This window comes from Alligator mississippiensis, chromosome 2 (assembly GCF_030867095.1).
Source record: "Alligator mississippiensis isolate rAllMis1 chromosome 2, rAllMis1, whole genome shotgun sequence".
In the NCBI taxonomy this organism is placed as follows: Eukaryota; Metazoa; Chordata; order Crocodylia; family Alligatoridae; genus Alligator; species Alligator mississippiensis.
Window position 1 is genome coordinate 293,500,982 of NC_081825.1, and position 11,424 is coordinate 293,512,405.

Below are 11,424 nucleotides of genomic sequence, written 5' to 3' on the forward strand. Positions count from 1 at the left end.
AGTCGTTTCTGGTGCTTTGTTCTTGCTCCCTTTCAAGTCCCCTCCGTGGCACATCGATAAAGGAGTCTAGGCTGTGCGGTGAATTCGCTGGATCCCAGAAGCTCAAATGGAGTCAGAATAGAGAACCTGCCTTGCAAACTTGCTGTGCGGCATGAACCATCTTCTGTAGCTTCCCCAGGCAGGACTCGGAGCCTGGGTCCTTACTGAGGACTCTGAAATATTTCAAGCTTGGGTGCTGCTGAGTGTTTTTTTCTCAAGCTTCAGCTCCTGGACCCCTGTGATTTGTGTGTGGAGACTTTAGCCATGTTGACAGGGTACCTTGCCGTGCTCAAATGCCCTGCGCCCTCCATGTGGGCTGCCTCCTGAACGGCAAGCAGCGTACTCGGAGTTGTGGCCACACAGTGGGCTAGTTAGCCTGGGTGCTGTCATTCAGCCATGCTTGTGAGCCTGTCTGAAGTGTCGCCCAGATACAGCTACGCTGCTGGTTTCAGAGGCTGCCAGTGTGAGGCTTTGGGTTTTCGAATGCCCAGAAGGAAGGATCCCCAACCCCTTTCCACTGGAAGAGAGGTCTAGTTTGGTCAGGGACCCTAGCAGGCAGAGAGGTCTGGGTTTATGGCTTAGGCAGCCATATCTGCCTGGAGTCTCTTAACTGACAAGCTCTAACCCAGCTAATGAACTTGCTGTGGTCAGACTGCTAGGCCAGACTGCCTAAAACTCAGTCCCTGTAGGTTTTTAACTTGCTTTGGGCAATGCTCTGACTTTCTTGGGAAACAGCCATTACATGCATGTTAGAATCATTGTCGTCTATGCCCATTCATTAATATTTATGGCACTGCTCCTATCGCCTTACCTGGACTTTGCATTTAGGGCACTGCAGAGGTTTGACTAGAACAACCGTTTCCCTAGACTGACTAATGTTGTAGGTTTGAAGTGTTGTCTCACAAACCTGTTGATCCACGGGTGGGGTTTTGGTCAGCACTGTAGTGTTCGGCAATTGGCACTCTTCATTATAGTACAGCAGTGTGCAGGCCCAAGCTGAGATCCCCATTGTGCAAGGTGCTGTACAAACACACAAGTTGCATCCCTGCTTTAAAGAGTTCGCTGGTTCTGTAGCAGGGTGGTGCTCTGTTACTAGCAGGGACCTGAGTGGCAGCTAGGCAGCCTGCAGCTGCCTACAATGCCAATTAAGCAGTGGCCTGACTGGGAGTAGGGCCCTGCTGTGCTCTATAAGAGCTGAGCCCTGAACTGCAAAGAGGTGGCATCTTGCTGCCAGCAGCTGGGGAGAATACCACCCAGCTGGGCTGCTGCTCAGAGCAACATCTTGGAGGCTGCAGCTAGGGGGAAGGAGGAGGCCCCATGGTCCTGGGCATGACTGAAAACTGCACCCTGCTGGGGACCGGTGGCCTGGTGGGACTGTCTGTGGTGAGACAGTCCCCCAGAAATGCCAGGCCATTTACTGCCCCAGTGAAAGGCAAGTATGGGGCACCTCTTAAGCCCAGGCCCACATCCGTGGTGAGTGAGATTGAGCAGGGGGAGCCCAGACTTGCCGAGAGTACTGAGGCAGGGCTCAGGTCAGTGGAAGAACATGTGGCAGTGCTCAGACTCTCAGTGGAGGTCTGAGGCTGCATATAGGAGCTAGCATGAAGCTCCACGGAAGTAGGGCCCTGAGCCCTGGGGAGCTATTAAGGAAGGTCCCAAGGCCAGGGATGAGGGGATAGCCCAGGAGGGCTTGGGGATTCCAGAGAAGGGGTTGGAGCCCAGTGTATGTTTGTAAAGAGAGAAGCCAGGGTGAGGGTGCTGGGACCGCAAGCTCTGGTGGGGAGTGACACTCCCACGTGAGAGTCCAGAGCTCAGGTCTCAGTGCTAGCTAGCTGGAGGAAACATCTGCGAGGCATGGGGTACGAAAGGAAAGGTCAGTCATATACATAGGCCCTTGCCATCAGGGCAGATAAATGAGCAGCCTCCCACCTGATTAACATTGGACAATTAGTAACATGAAGGCATGGCAGGCGAGGAGGTGGGTGGCTGGCCCTAAGACAAGTGGGTGGGCCTACATTTAGACCGGCCCCAAAACTCCCACTTGTTACACAGGGCAATAACAGGACCAGGAAAAAGAATCCAGGTCTCCCCAGGTCTGTGCTGTGGACACTCGCTCACGTAACATCCCTGCAATACAAGCACCTGACAGAAGCAGTGATGTCAGACACAGGAGCAAAGTGAGAGGCTGCTCATGTCTGGACCTCTCTGCTGCAGGAGGTCAGGTCCTTTCTGCTGTGCAATGCCAGACTCCTTTGTCTGCATTCATCTTTCCTGAGTGGACCTAGTGATGCATTTACAAAGCTACAAATCTGTGTACTCCACAGGTGGAGAAGAGAACTGACTTCAAAGAAAGCCCTACAGAAGCTCCAAACCTCCCGTGTTTGGGCCCTGGAAAGTCACTGGTTGCCATAACACTAGGCTGCTGAGCTTGTGCAAAAGGGAAATGACTCAATCCATTATGTTTGGGATGCAGATATTTCTGTTGAATGGTCAGCTCCCATAGGCAGATGCCTTGCAGCACTTTTTCTGCTGCTGTGCGTAGCTGTGTCCCATGCCTGTAAAAGGCAGGCTTGGAACTGCAGGTGTCTTAGACAGGCTGTTCAGATATAGCATAACTGTATATTGGACTCTGTGTGTGTGCGTGTGTGTGTGCGTGTGTGTGTGCTCATGTGTGCAGATGCACACGGACCTCTGGCCTGCTGGCTGACAGGGCAAATCTCAGTAGCTGTGTATGTCATAAGATGGAGACAATGATGCTGACCCTCTTGATAAAGGGCTGTGATTTGATCTAATGAGGAAAATTGCAGTGGAAGAGCTAGAGAGGCTTCTGGTTATACTTGTTCCTTACTCCTTGTATGTGCAATGTTGGATTTGACCTCTGTTTCCTGTACTGCTTTCTGCTGTCTTCTAGAGCAGTAAAATGCCTGGGTTTCAGGCTGGGAACACTATTGCTGTCAGGCACGTGGGTTGAGGACAATGGATGGTCATGACTCGCCTTTGCCAGCACGCACTGGAACACACAGTGCTGCTTTTAACACTTTCAGGAGTGGGCTGGAGCAGGGCGAGGTCTCATGCTGCAGATTGGAGGTCTTTTGACATTGGGATGATGAGCTAGAAGGTAGGTGTGGCTAGGTGAGCCTGTTGGTGAGCTTTTTGGAGGAGGCTGCCTTGGGCTGTTACTCATCCTTCAACATCTGTGCATGCTGTAGATGGGGAGAGGGTCACTAGCAATGGCACCAAAGCACTCCATCATGCTGCTGAGGGAATAAGCCCTGCCCCTCCCTGCTGCTCCATGTGCAACCATCCTGGAACAGAAGCAGAAAGGATGCCCTGGGGTGTCCTAGTGCCATGCTCAAGACCTGAGTTTCTGGCCCGGTCAGGAGTAGCAACTTTGGGGCACTCTCGCAGCATCCTCATGGTCTCCTTTGGGGAGGTGATGTGTGCAGCATAGAAGCTGGTAGACGTGGCTTATTTCCTCTGCAACAAGATCAAGCACTCTACCACTGCACTGTAGATTTGCTCCTCATGCTGGGGGCGCAGGGAGGGGGGGGGGAGATCCAGTAGCTAGCATAGGATAGGGGAAAACAGATCCCATGTGCTACTCATGCCAGCAAGTCCATTTTGGTACTGGGTAAAACTCAGGGCCAGATTCTCAGCTGGTGTTGTGGCTGCGATGTGGCTGATTTGCACCAGCTGAAGTAGTAACATCAGATGGGAAGAGATCACCTTAGATTGTGAAGCCCAGACCCCTGTTGTTGTAGCCGTGCCAGATGATCTCGTTCACACGCTGATCAAACTCCATTTGAAAATACTCCGGCTCCATTTATAATTCTGGCCCGTCTTGAGATTATTTAACCAAAGGGCTGAAGTATTTGCTTTATCAGACTGTCTGATGCCAACTGCATCAGTGAAGTCAGGAATGGGGTCATACATAGTCCGAGAAGCGTCAGCTGTGCACATGCATGTGGTCTCCAGGCAAGAGCACAGGGCTGGGAAGAGTTGGGCGTGAGACTTGGTTCTACTCCTGCTGGGACATCAATTTGCCTCTCTCTTAAAGCTAGCTTTGCTTTTTCCCCAAGGTATTTGTTTGGGCCTGATGAGGTCAAATTAAACTATTCTCAGCACCCTGTGCCTTCCTGCACTCACTGCTCCCATCTCCTTGAAACGTGCTAGGAAGGTAGGTCAGCCTTGTGAGTAAAACACTATACTGGAATTCAGGAGATTTGGGGTTCAATTCCCAGATGTGCCAGAGGTTTCCTGCATGACATGGAGTAATATCACTTCATCTCTCCAGGCCTTGGTTTACCTGTCTATTTACAAAAAAAAAAAGAGGAGAATGGGAGCAGGGGGAGGAGCACCTAACAGCACTTCACTACTGTGCAGGAATATTGTGAGGATAGAGGTACTGGCTGCTATGCTCTTAGGAAGGAATAGTAGTGTACAAGTAGGGAGGAGAGTACTGGTAATAGCTGCTGACATTTCTTTACCAGTGGGTTCCCATTGTCACCAACCATCAGCCTCTATTGCAGGTCTCTCAGGCTTTGGTGTCTACCTGAAAGCCCCAGCTCCTGATTGCATCAGAATTTCAGCTTCCAGTTGGGAAAATAAAAGATGTCTTTAGCCCTTATGGCTTGGGAGAAAAGTTCAAAAACATGAGCCCTAAGAGGTCAAATGCCCAAAGGCATTAAGAAGGAGCCCTGCATTATACTATGAATATAAGAAGTGCCACGCTGGGTCTGACCCGTGGGTCCTCTAGCCCACTACTCTGTCCCCGACAGCCACAGAAGTAGATGCTAGAGGGAGAGCGCTGAACCAAATAGATCAAGAGTGATCTCTCCCCTCTTCATTACCCCCCCTTGCATCCACCCTCATTGCTTTAGAGATGCCTGAGGGACATCTCCGACCGCTCTGTTCAACAGCTATAAATAGACCTATCATCTATGAATGTGTCTAGTCCCATTTTGAGCCTGGCTATGTTATCTGTCCCTACCACCTCCTGCGGTGATGAATTCTGCAAATACTTTCTCTTGTTTGTTTTAACCTGTCTCCTACTGATTTCAGTGGGTGCTGTATGTCTAGACTTGGAGGTTCAACTCATGAGTTTTGAAAACCTGGGATTGGCAAAGCTGGACTCCTTACAGCCCCTTGACTGAAAGAACAGACAGAGATCTCTCTTCCCCCTCATTGCAGAGCGTCAGAGAGGTAAGCGCCTTTACAGCTATGTTCTCTTTATGGGCTTCATTCATATCTCAGAGCTAATATTTATGGCCACCTGAGCTCACCTGGTGTCACCGTGAGAGCACGATTGCTGCTATAACATTTGCCACGACCTGTATTATAATGCAAAGGCTACTTTTAATTACAGGACCCATGAACTACTGTTTATCTTTGCCACCCTCCCTCTTTGCTTCAGGCAAAGGCAGACTCAGCAGGAGGGGGGTATCTTGTTAAAAAACGGTGTGCATGTGCCTACAGCGATTGATCGATGCATTTTTAATAAATATTCTCTCTTAAAGAGATATGCATGTGGTGTGTGCTAATCCTCTCATTACAACGTCATGGGGCATCCAGTAAGGCTCATAAATATCTTCTTTGCAGAACCATTTTTCATAATCATTGCTGATGTGTTAGATCTTGTACTTCCTGAAGGGGAGAGATGATCAGAGTAATAAAGACTCACTGTGCTAATTATTGTCATCCTTGAAGTTTAGAAGATGAGGTGTGTAACATCAATTAAGAAAAATGGTAAGAGAGAACCCAATAATAGAAAAATCTCTCATTAACCAGTCCCTCTAGAAATGGAGCACTGTCCCCACTCGCACCTCCCTGCCACTAAGTCAAATGCCTTTATTAGAAATGAATAATAAATAGCAGAAAGGTGGCTCAAATGGCAAGACTAAAAGTCATGCTGGCTCATAATAATTTGTGAAAATTTGGTGTGATTTCCCCCCCCCCCCCCTAGTTATTAGCATGTAGGTATTAACATGGTGAATTATTTTGCTTTCTTCATATCGGCTAGGGACAGAAGTTTACACACAAACTGGTTTAAGTGATCAGAAACTGGTTTAAACCTGTAACAAAACGGAAGTTCCGTACAGATAAACCAGTTTCAAAATGGCCAAAACTGGTTTCAGATAAACCTCGTTGAATGTAGTATCAGACTTAACTGATTTGGGTCAAACCAGTTTATAAAACTTCCGTCTCAGACCCCTTCCTGGTTCAAGTTAAATCACAGCCCCCAGCATCCCAGCATGCTCTCCAGCCCTGGGTTGGGCTGTGCTGTGCTGTCTACTTCAGCAGAGAAGGGTGGGGGGTGGGAGGCAGGGACTGCTCCCCGCCCTTGGCAAACCCTGGCTGGGGTCTGGGGCCAAGGTGGGGGGTTAAACTTCCCTTCCCTTGAGTACAGAGCTGCCCTGCCCTGCTAAAAACTTACTGCTGGCTGTGACTGTGAACTACAAATCTCAGAGGCACCTGGAAGCAGGAAGAGGAAGTGATGGGTAACCCTGCAGATTCCTGCTGCTGTAATTCTGGACTGCAAATCCCAGAGACTTCAGAGGCAGCAGAAAGAGGAAGTGCCAGAGAGCTGTGCTGTAGTGCCCTCCGGATTCTGGCCTGAGCCACTGCAGACATGTGGCTGCATTTCCTGAATCAAAAGTGAATGTCTCCCCAGTTGTTTCTCAGTTTAATCTCTGCCGTTTAGACTAACTTGCAAAGCCTGAATTGATTCAGGTTTGGGCTTTTTGACTGTCTGTACTTAGCCATAAGGAATATCTATTTCCCCCCCCCCCCCCCCCCCCAAACAAATGTAGCATATTGTGCCTGTGAGGGTCTTGGCTACAGTCCAGATCCCAGATCAGAAATCCAGTTGTGGTATCAACAGAGGGGATCTCTCACAGGGCTGCAATGAAAGTCTTTTGTGTTGGAACCTTCTGGGTTGTATTTATGTATTAGCTGCCTTTGAGCCAGGTACCAACCCAGGGATAGAAAAAGGACAGCCTTTTAATCTTCTCTTCCTTCTGGAAGGCTGGCTTCTTCCACACCCACTTATCGATAACCTGCTGGAACAAGCACCTTCTTCCTGTTGCAAAGAGTTTTATATACATATATAAATAGTCAAGAGCTAGTGTTGTGTATATATATGCCTAGGCAGATAGCTAACAGAAAGTGTGCCATTTATTGGTACAGAAGAACATTGTTCATAAGTCTGAAGGAGCAATAACGTTGTTGTTTTATGCTGTTAATGGCTTCCAGGGCCATTCTTCCTAGTGGGGTGGGTCAGAGTGGATCAAGAAACCCTGGGTGCAAATGGTTCCTGGATTAAACAGCCCCTAATGGTGCCTTCTTGTGACAGGGACAGCATGTGCATGGCAGAGTTGTTTGCCTGGCTTTAAACTATTTTACAAGGCTCTCTTGCTGCCTCCACTTGGCCCTCAAGTTTAAATGGCAAAGAAGAGCTGATGGATTATGTTAACAGGTCCTGAACATATCACAATTAAGAATTCCAATAACCATGAAAACAAGGAACCATCAGTGATATGAGACCCCGATAATGCAGCAAAGCTGATTTTTTTTTTTGAAGATTTCTTTGGAAAATGAAGCTACAGCATCACCTCTGTTCAGCGGCAGCCAGGGGGATTTGATTTATCAGGAGCAGCTGTCGCTTTTCACCTCGCCAGAACCTTTAGCATGGCTACAATAAATGTCACTTCAAAAGTGGCTTTTCACATTGGATGGATTTATGAATCTGAAAGGCAAACTCCTTCACGCAGAATGGTAACTGATGTTGAAGCCAGGAAGCTTTGTAGTATGATGCTTACATTAGGGCAGTTTGCAAGTCTTTCTCACCCTTTGCAGAACTCTTATTAGGGAGCTACGGAGGTGACCTGGTGAAGCGAGCTCTTGCTTGCGAAAGCTTCTTACAATCAGGGTCTGTTTCAGGAAAGCTCCTGTTGCCAGTCAGCCAGCAAGGAGATCAGGCAATCGCTGAAGTGCAGAAGAGTAGAGCCAGCAGAGACCCGTTATCTGATCCAAACTAGCAGGAAGCAGTATTCAATCTCTTATAGAATCATAGAGAAGTTGGGCTGGAAGGGACCTCCAGAGGCCATGTAGCCCAACCCCCTGCCTGAGGCAGGGTCACCCTTGTCCAAACCATCCTATACAATCCACCATCTAAACTTGATGTAAGACTACCATCAACTTTGACGCAACATAAGACATAATGCCCTAACATGCCATAGGTAAAGCAGGGGAACCACAGCAGCCAGTTATCTGCTTCTATAAAAGGTTGTCAATACATACTCAAGAGATCCCAGGTACAGGGCCACAGCCATGCCTACGGAGGAAGACAACCCTCCTACCCCCACCATGTCCATACCAATCTGACCGTGGGGTAAAATTCCTTCCTGACCCCAAATATGGTGATTGGTCTGACCCTGAGTGGAGGGGCAAGACCCTCTAGTCAGGAACATCTGGCTTTGGTCCCAGCAGGAGCATTGGCATACCCCAGTTAAAATCCCTAGCCTTGGCTGTAGCCCACAACCTCTGAGGAAGGTTTAAAACCCACCTGATAGATGTAGCAGAAAGCGGGTAGTGGGGAGCTCAGAAGCATGGGAAATACCCGTGACTTGCATAGGGGTAACACAGACATAGCTCTGCCTATAGCATCCCTGACCAGCAGCTGTCCAACCTCTTCTTGAACATCACCAGTGATGGAGAGTCCACAGCTTGCCGAGACAGTCTGCTCCACTGCCTCACTGTACGAAGTGAGGATGTTTTTTCCAGATATCCAATTTACGCTCACTTTGCTGCAACTTCAAGCCATTGGTCCACATCCTCCTCTCTGCAGCAAGAGAGGAGAGGTACTTTCCCTCTTCTTTATGGCAGCCCTTCAGATATTTGCAGACTGATATCATATCCCCTCTGAAATGTATTTTCTGCAAGTTGAACAAACCTTCAGCCTCTCCTTGTCTGACTTGCTTTCCAAGCCCTTTATTATCTTTGTTGCCCACCTCTGGACCGTCTCTAATTTCTCCATGTCCTTTTGAAAATGTGGAGCCCAGAACTGCACACACTACTCCAGATGAGGACTAAACAGTGCTGAGTAGAGAGGCCCCTCCCATGTCTTGCACCTAATGCTTTAATTGATGGAGCCCAAACCCGCATATGCCTTTTGTGCGGCTGCATCATGCTGCAGACTCATATTGTGATCTACCAAGACTCCCAAGTTCTTTTTTATAGAGCTGCCATTCAGTCAGGTGTCCCCCACATTCTAGTTGTGTTTTCGATATTTCCCCTCGAGGTGCAGCACCTTGCATTTGATCCTCCAATAGAACAGTGGGGGCCATACCACAAATTAGCCCCACGCCCTCTCCATGACCCACTCTGATCCTCCTCCCCTGCCTGATCTTCTACTCTGCTTTCTGCACCCGACTCTGTGCTCCTTGCCAGATCTCTTATGCTTTATGCTTCCTGCCCTATTGGCTGCTGCAAGGCCTGCCCCTTCCATGATCTACTAGGCACAGAGGCTGCCCAGGCCCCTTGTGACACTCATGCCAGGTTGCCCACCTATGCAGTAGAGCATGTTACTGTATGTTTGCCTCTGCAGGTCTAGATGCCAGAGCAAAGTGATTTGCCATAGCCAAGAAGACATGGTTATTATGGGGTTCTCGTTCTGTGGTCCATGGAGAGCTAGCAACTGGCTTGCATTCTGCTGGCTAGTCATGTCGCTGGCTTCTCTCCTTGTTTCCAGTTGCTAAATTTCCTTTAAAAGACAGCTTAAAATACTTGTCTTTCCTAATAAGCGATTGCTGTTTGTTCCGCAGGGAGGACATGCAGTTGCAAGCAGGACGGGGAAGGACTGCTGTTTCAGATGGCGGCGAGCGAGACAGCTGATGGCTGCTGGACAAGCTAGCTGTCAGGATGAGTCTCCCATTGTGAAAGAGGCTGAGAACATCAGTTCTGGACAAAGCCTTCACCCCTGTGAACTGGCTCCTCATGCACATGCTTGGCTTTTCCCCTAGCTCTTGCACTTGGTGGAAACCATAAAAGCGTAATGAAAAACAGCAGAGCATTCCCCAACCATACAGCTCTTTCCAAAACTGAGGAACTATTGGCCATGTGTTTTTAACTCTCTGGTAACAGCCTGGATTGACTCACTGCTATCTTTAACATCTGGTTTGGATTTGGACAAGGCACCCTCAGTCTTAGCAGTCTGGTTTCATTCTTTTTGAAATTGGGAACTTCGCATTTATCGAGGGTTGCTTCTGACACCCCTGAGAGAAAGCACCAGGTTTGACTCTTCTGGACTCTGCCTGATGCTGTTCTTCTCCAAATAGTCTATGTGGCTGGGGACAGAAACTCAAAGACCAATGCGCCTTGGCTTTGTAAGCTAAAACACAATAAATGCTTGTCTCCCTGTAGCCATTCTCAAGGTAGCACGATGGGAAAACACATTAAGGTGTCCTTTCTAGTGTTTACTTTAGCCTTCTCCACAATTGCAGGGATTGTAGGTTCTTGAAAACCGAGCTGAAGTATTCCATTAACATTTGATCACTGGTTACATAATAAGCATATTGCACACATCATGAATACAGAGATGAGTATATTATGAAAATGAGAGGATGCATCAGATTAAAGCAGATAGGCTTGTATAGATCAACAACCACCATCCCTTTGAAGTGCAGCAAGCTCACTTCATTCTGTTTTCCACTGGTTTATTTTCTTATCCTTTCACCACCTTTCTGCTACAAAAATTCCCTTTAATGTGAAGCCCACAAGTCTTTTGTCGCTGCTGCTGACTTGTGAAAAAAGGAGGTATCCAGTAGGTAGAAAGACTTTTAAAATCTTTTTGTTACTTGGGAGAAGAAAATGTTCCCTATTTTGTGTGTGTGTGTGTAGCATTTTCTTTCCAGGGTGAAGCACAATAGATCCCTTATTCCAGTCAATAAAAATGCAGCAGTGCAGTTGTGAGGCAACAGAGCGGCAGCTCTGTGTTTTGGGCAGCTCTATATATTTGCTATGGTGGAGGAGCAGGCAGCAAATCAAGAGACGCTTAATTAATTTTCATAATGGAATTGAAATATTTACATACTGAATCGAGCAATGATAGGACCTGACAGTACCTTTCGTGTCTGGCTTGCCTGTTTAAATGGCTTCAGCAAACTTGCTGCTTTTTCTACCTGGTTTTAAGTTGCTTAGCTACCAAATGAAGTGGCAAAGGGAGAAGAAAAGGTGAACTTGGCTGGATCCTTCTCTCTCAGAAACCCCTGCCAGACTTTGGGCCTGGGCTGTGCCTTATCCAAGGGAAGTTGTGGAATCTCCCTCACTGGAGAGGAGAAACTGTGTGAGCATCTGGCTGGGATGGTTTAGGATCAAGGAATCCTGCAT

At 48.1% G+C, this 11,424-nt stretch overlaps 1 long non-coding RNA gene across 1 annotated transcript; it reads left to right on the forward strand.

Annotated features, from left to right (window-relative positions):
• Positions 1–421: 421 nt before the first annotated feature.
• LOC109281258 (uncharacterized) lies at positions 422–10,490 on the forward strand. The gene is made up of 2 exons (XR_002087849.2): positions 422–5,241; positions 9,861–10,490. It is a non-coding gene; the product is annotated as an uncharacterized LOC109281258 (long non-coding RNA).
• Positions 10,491–11,424: the final 934 nt, after the last annotated feature.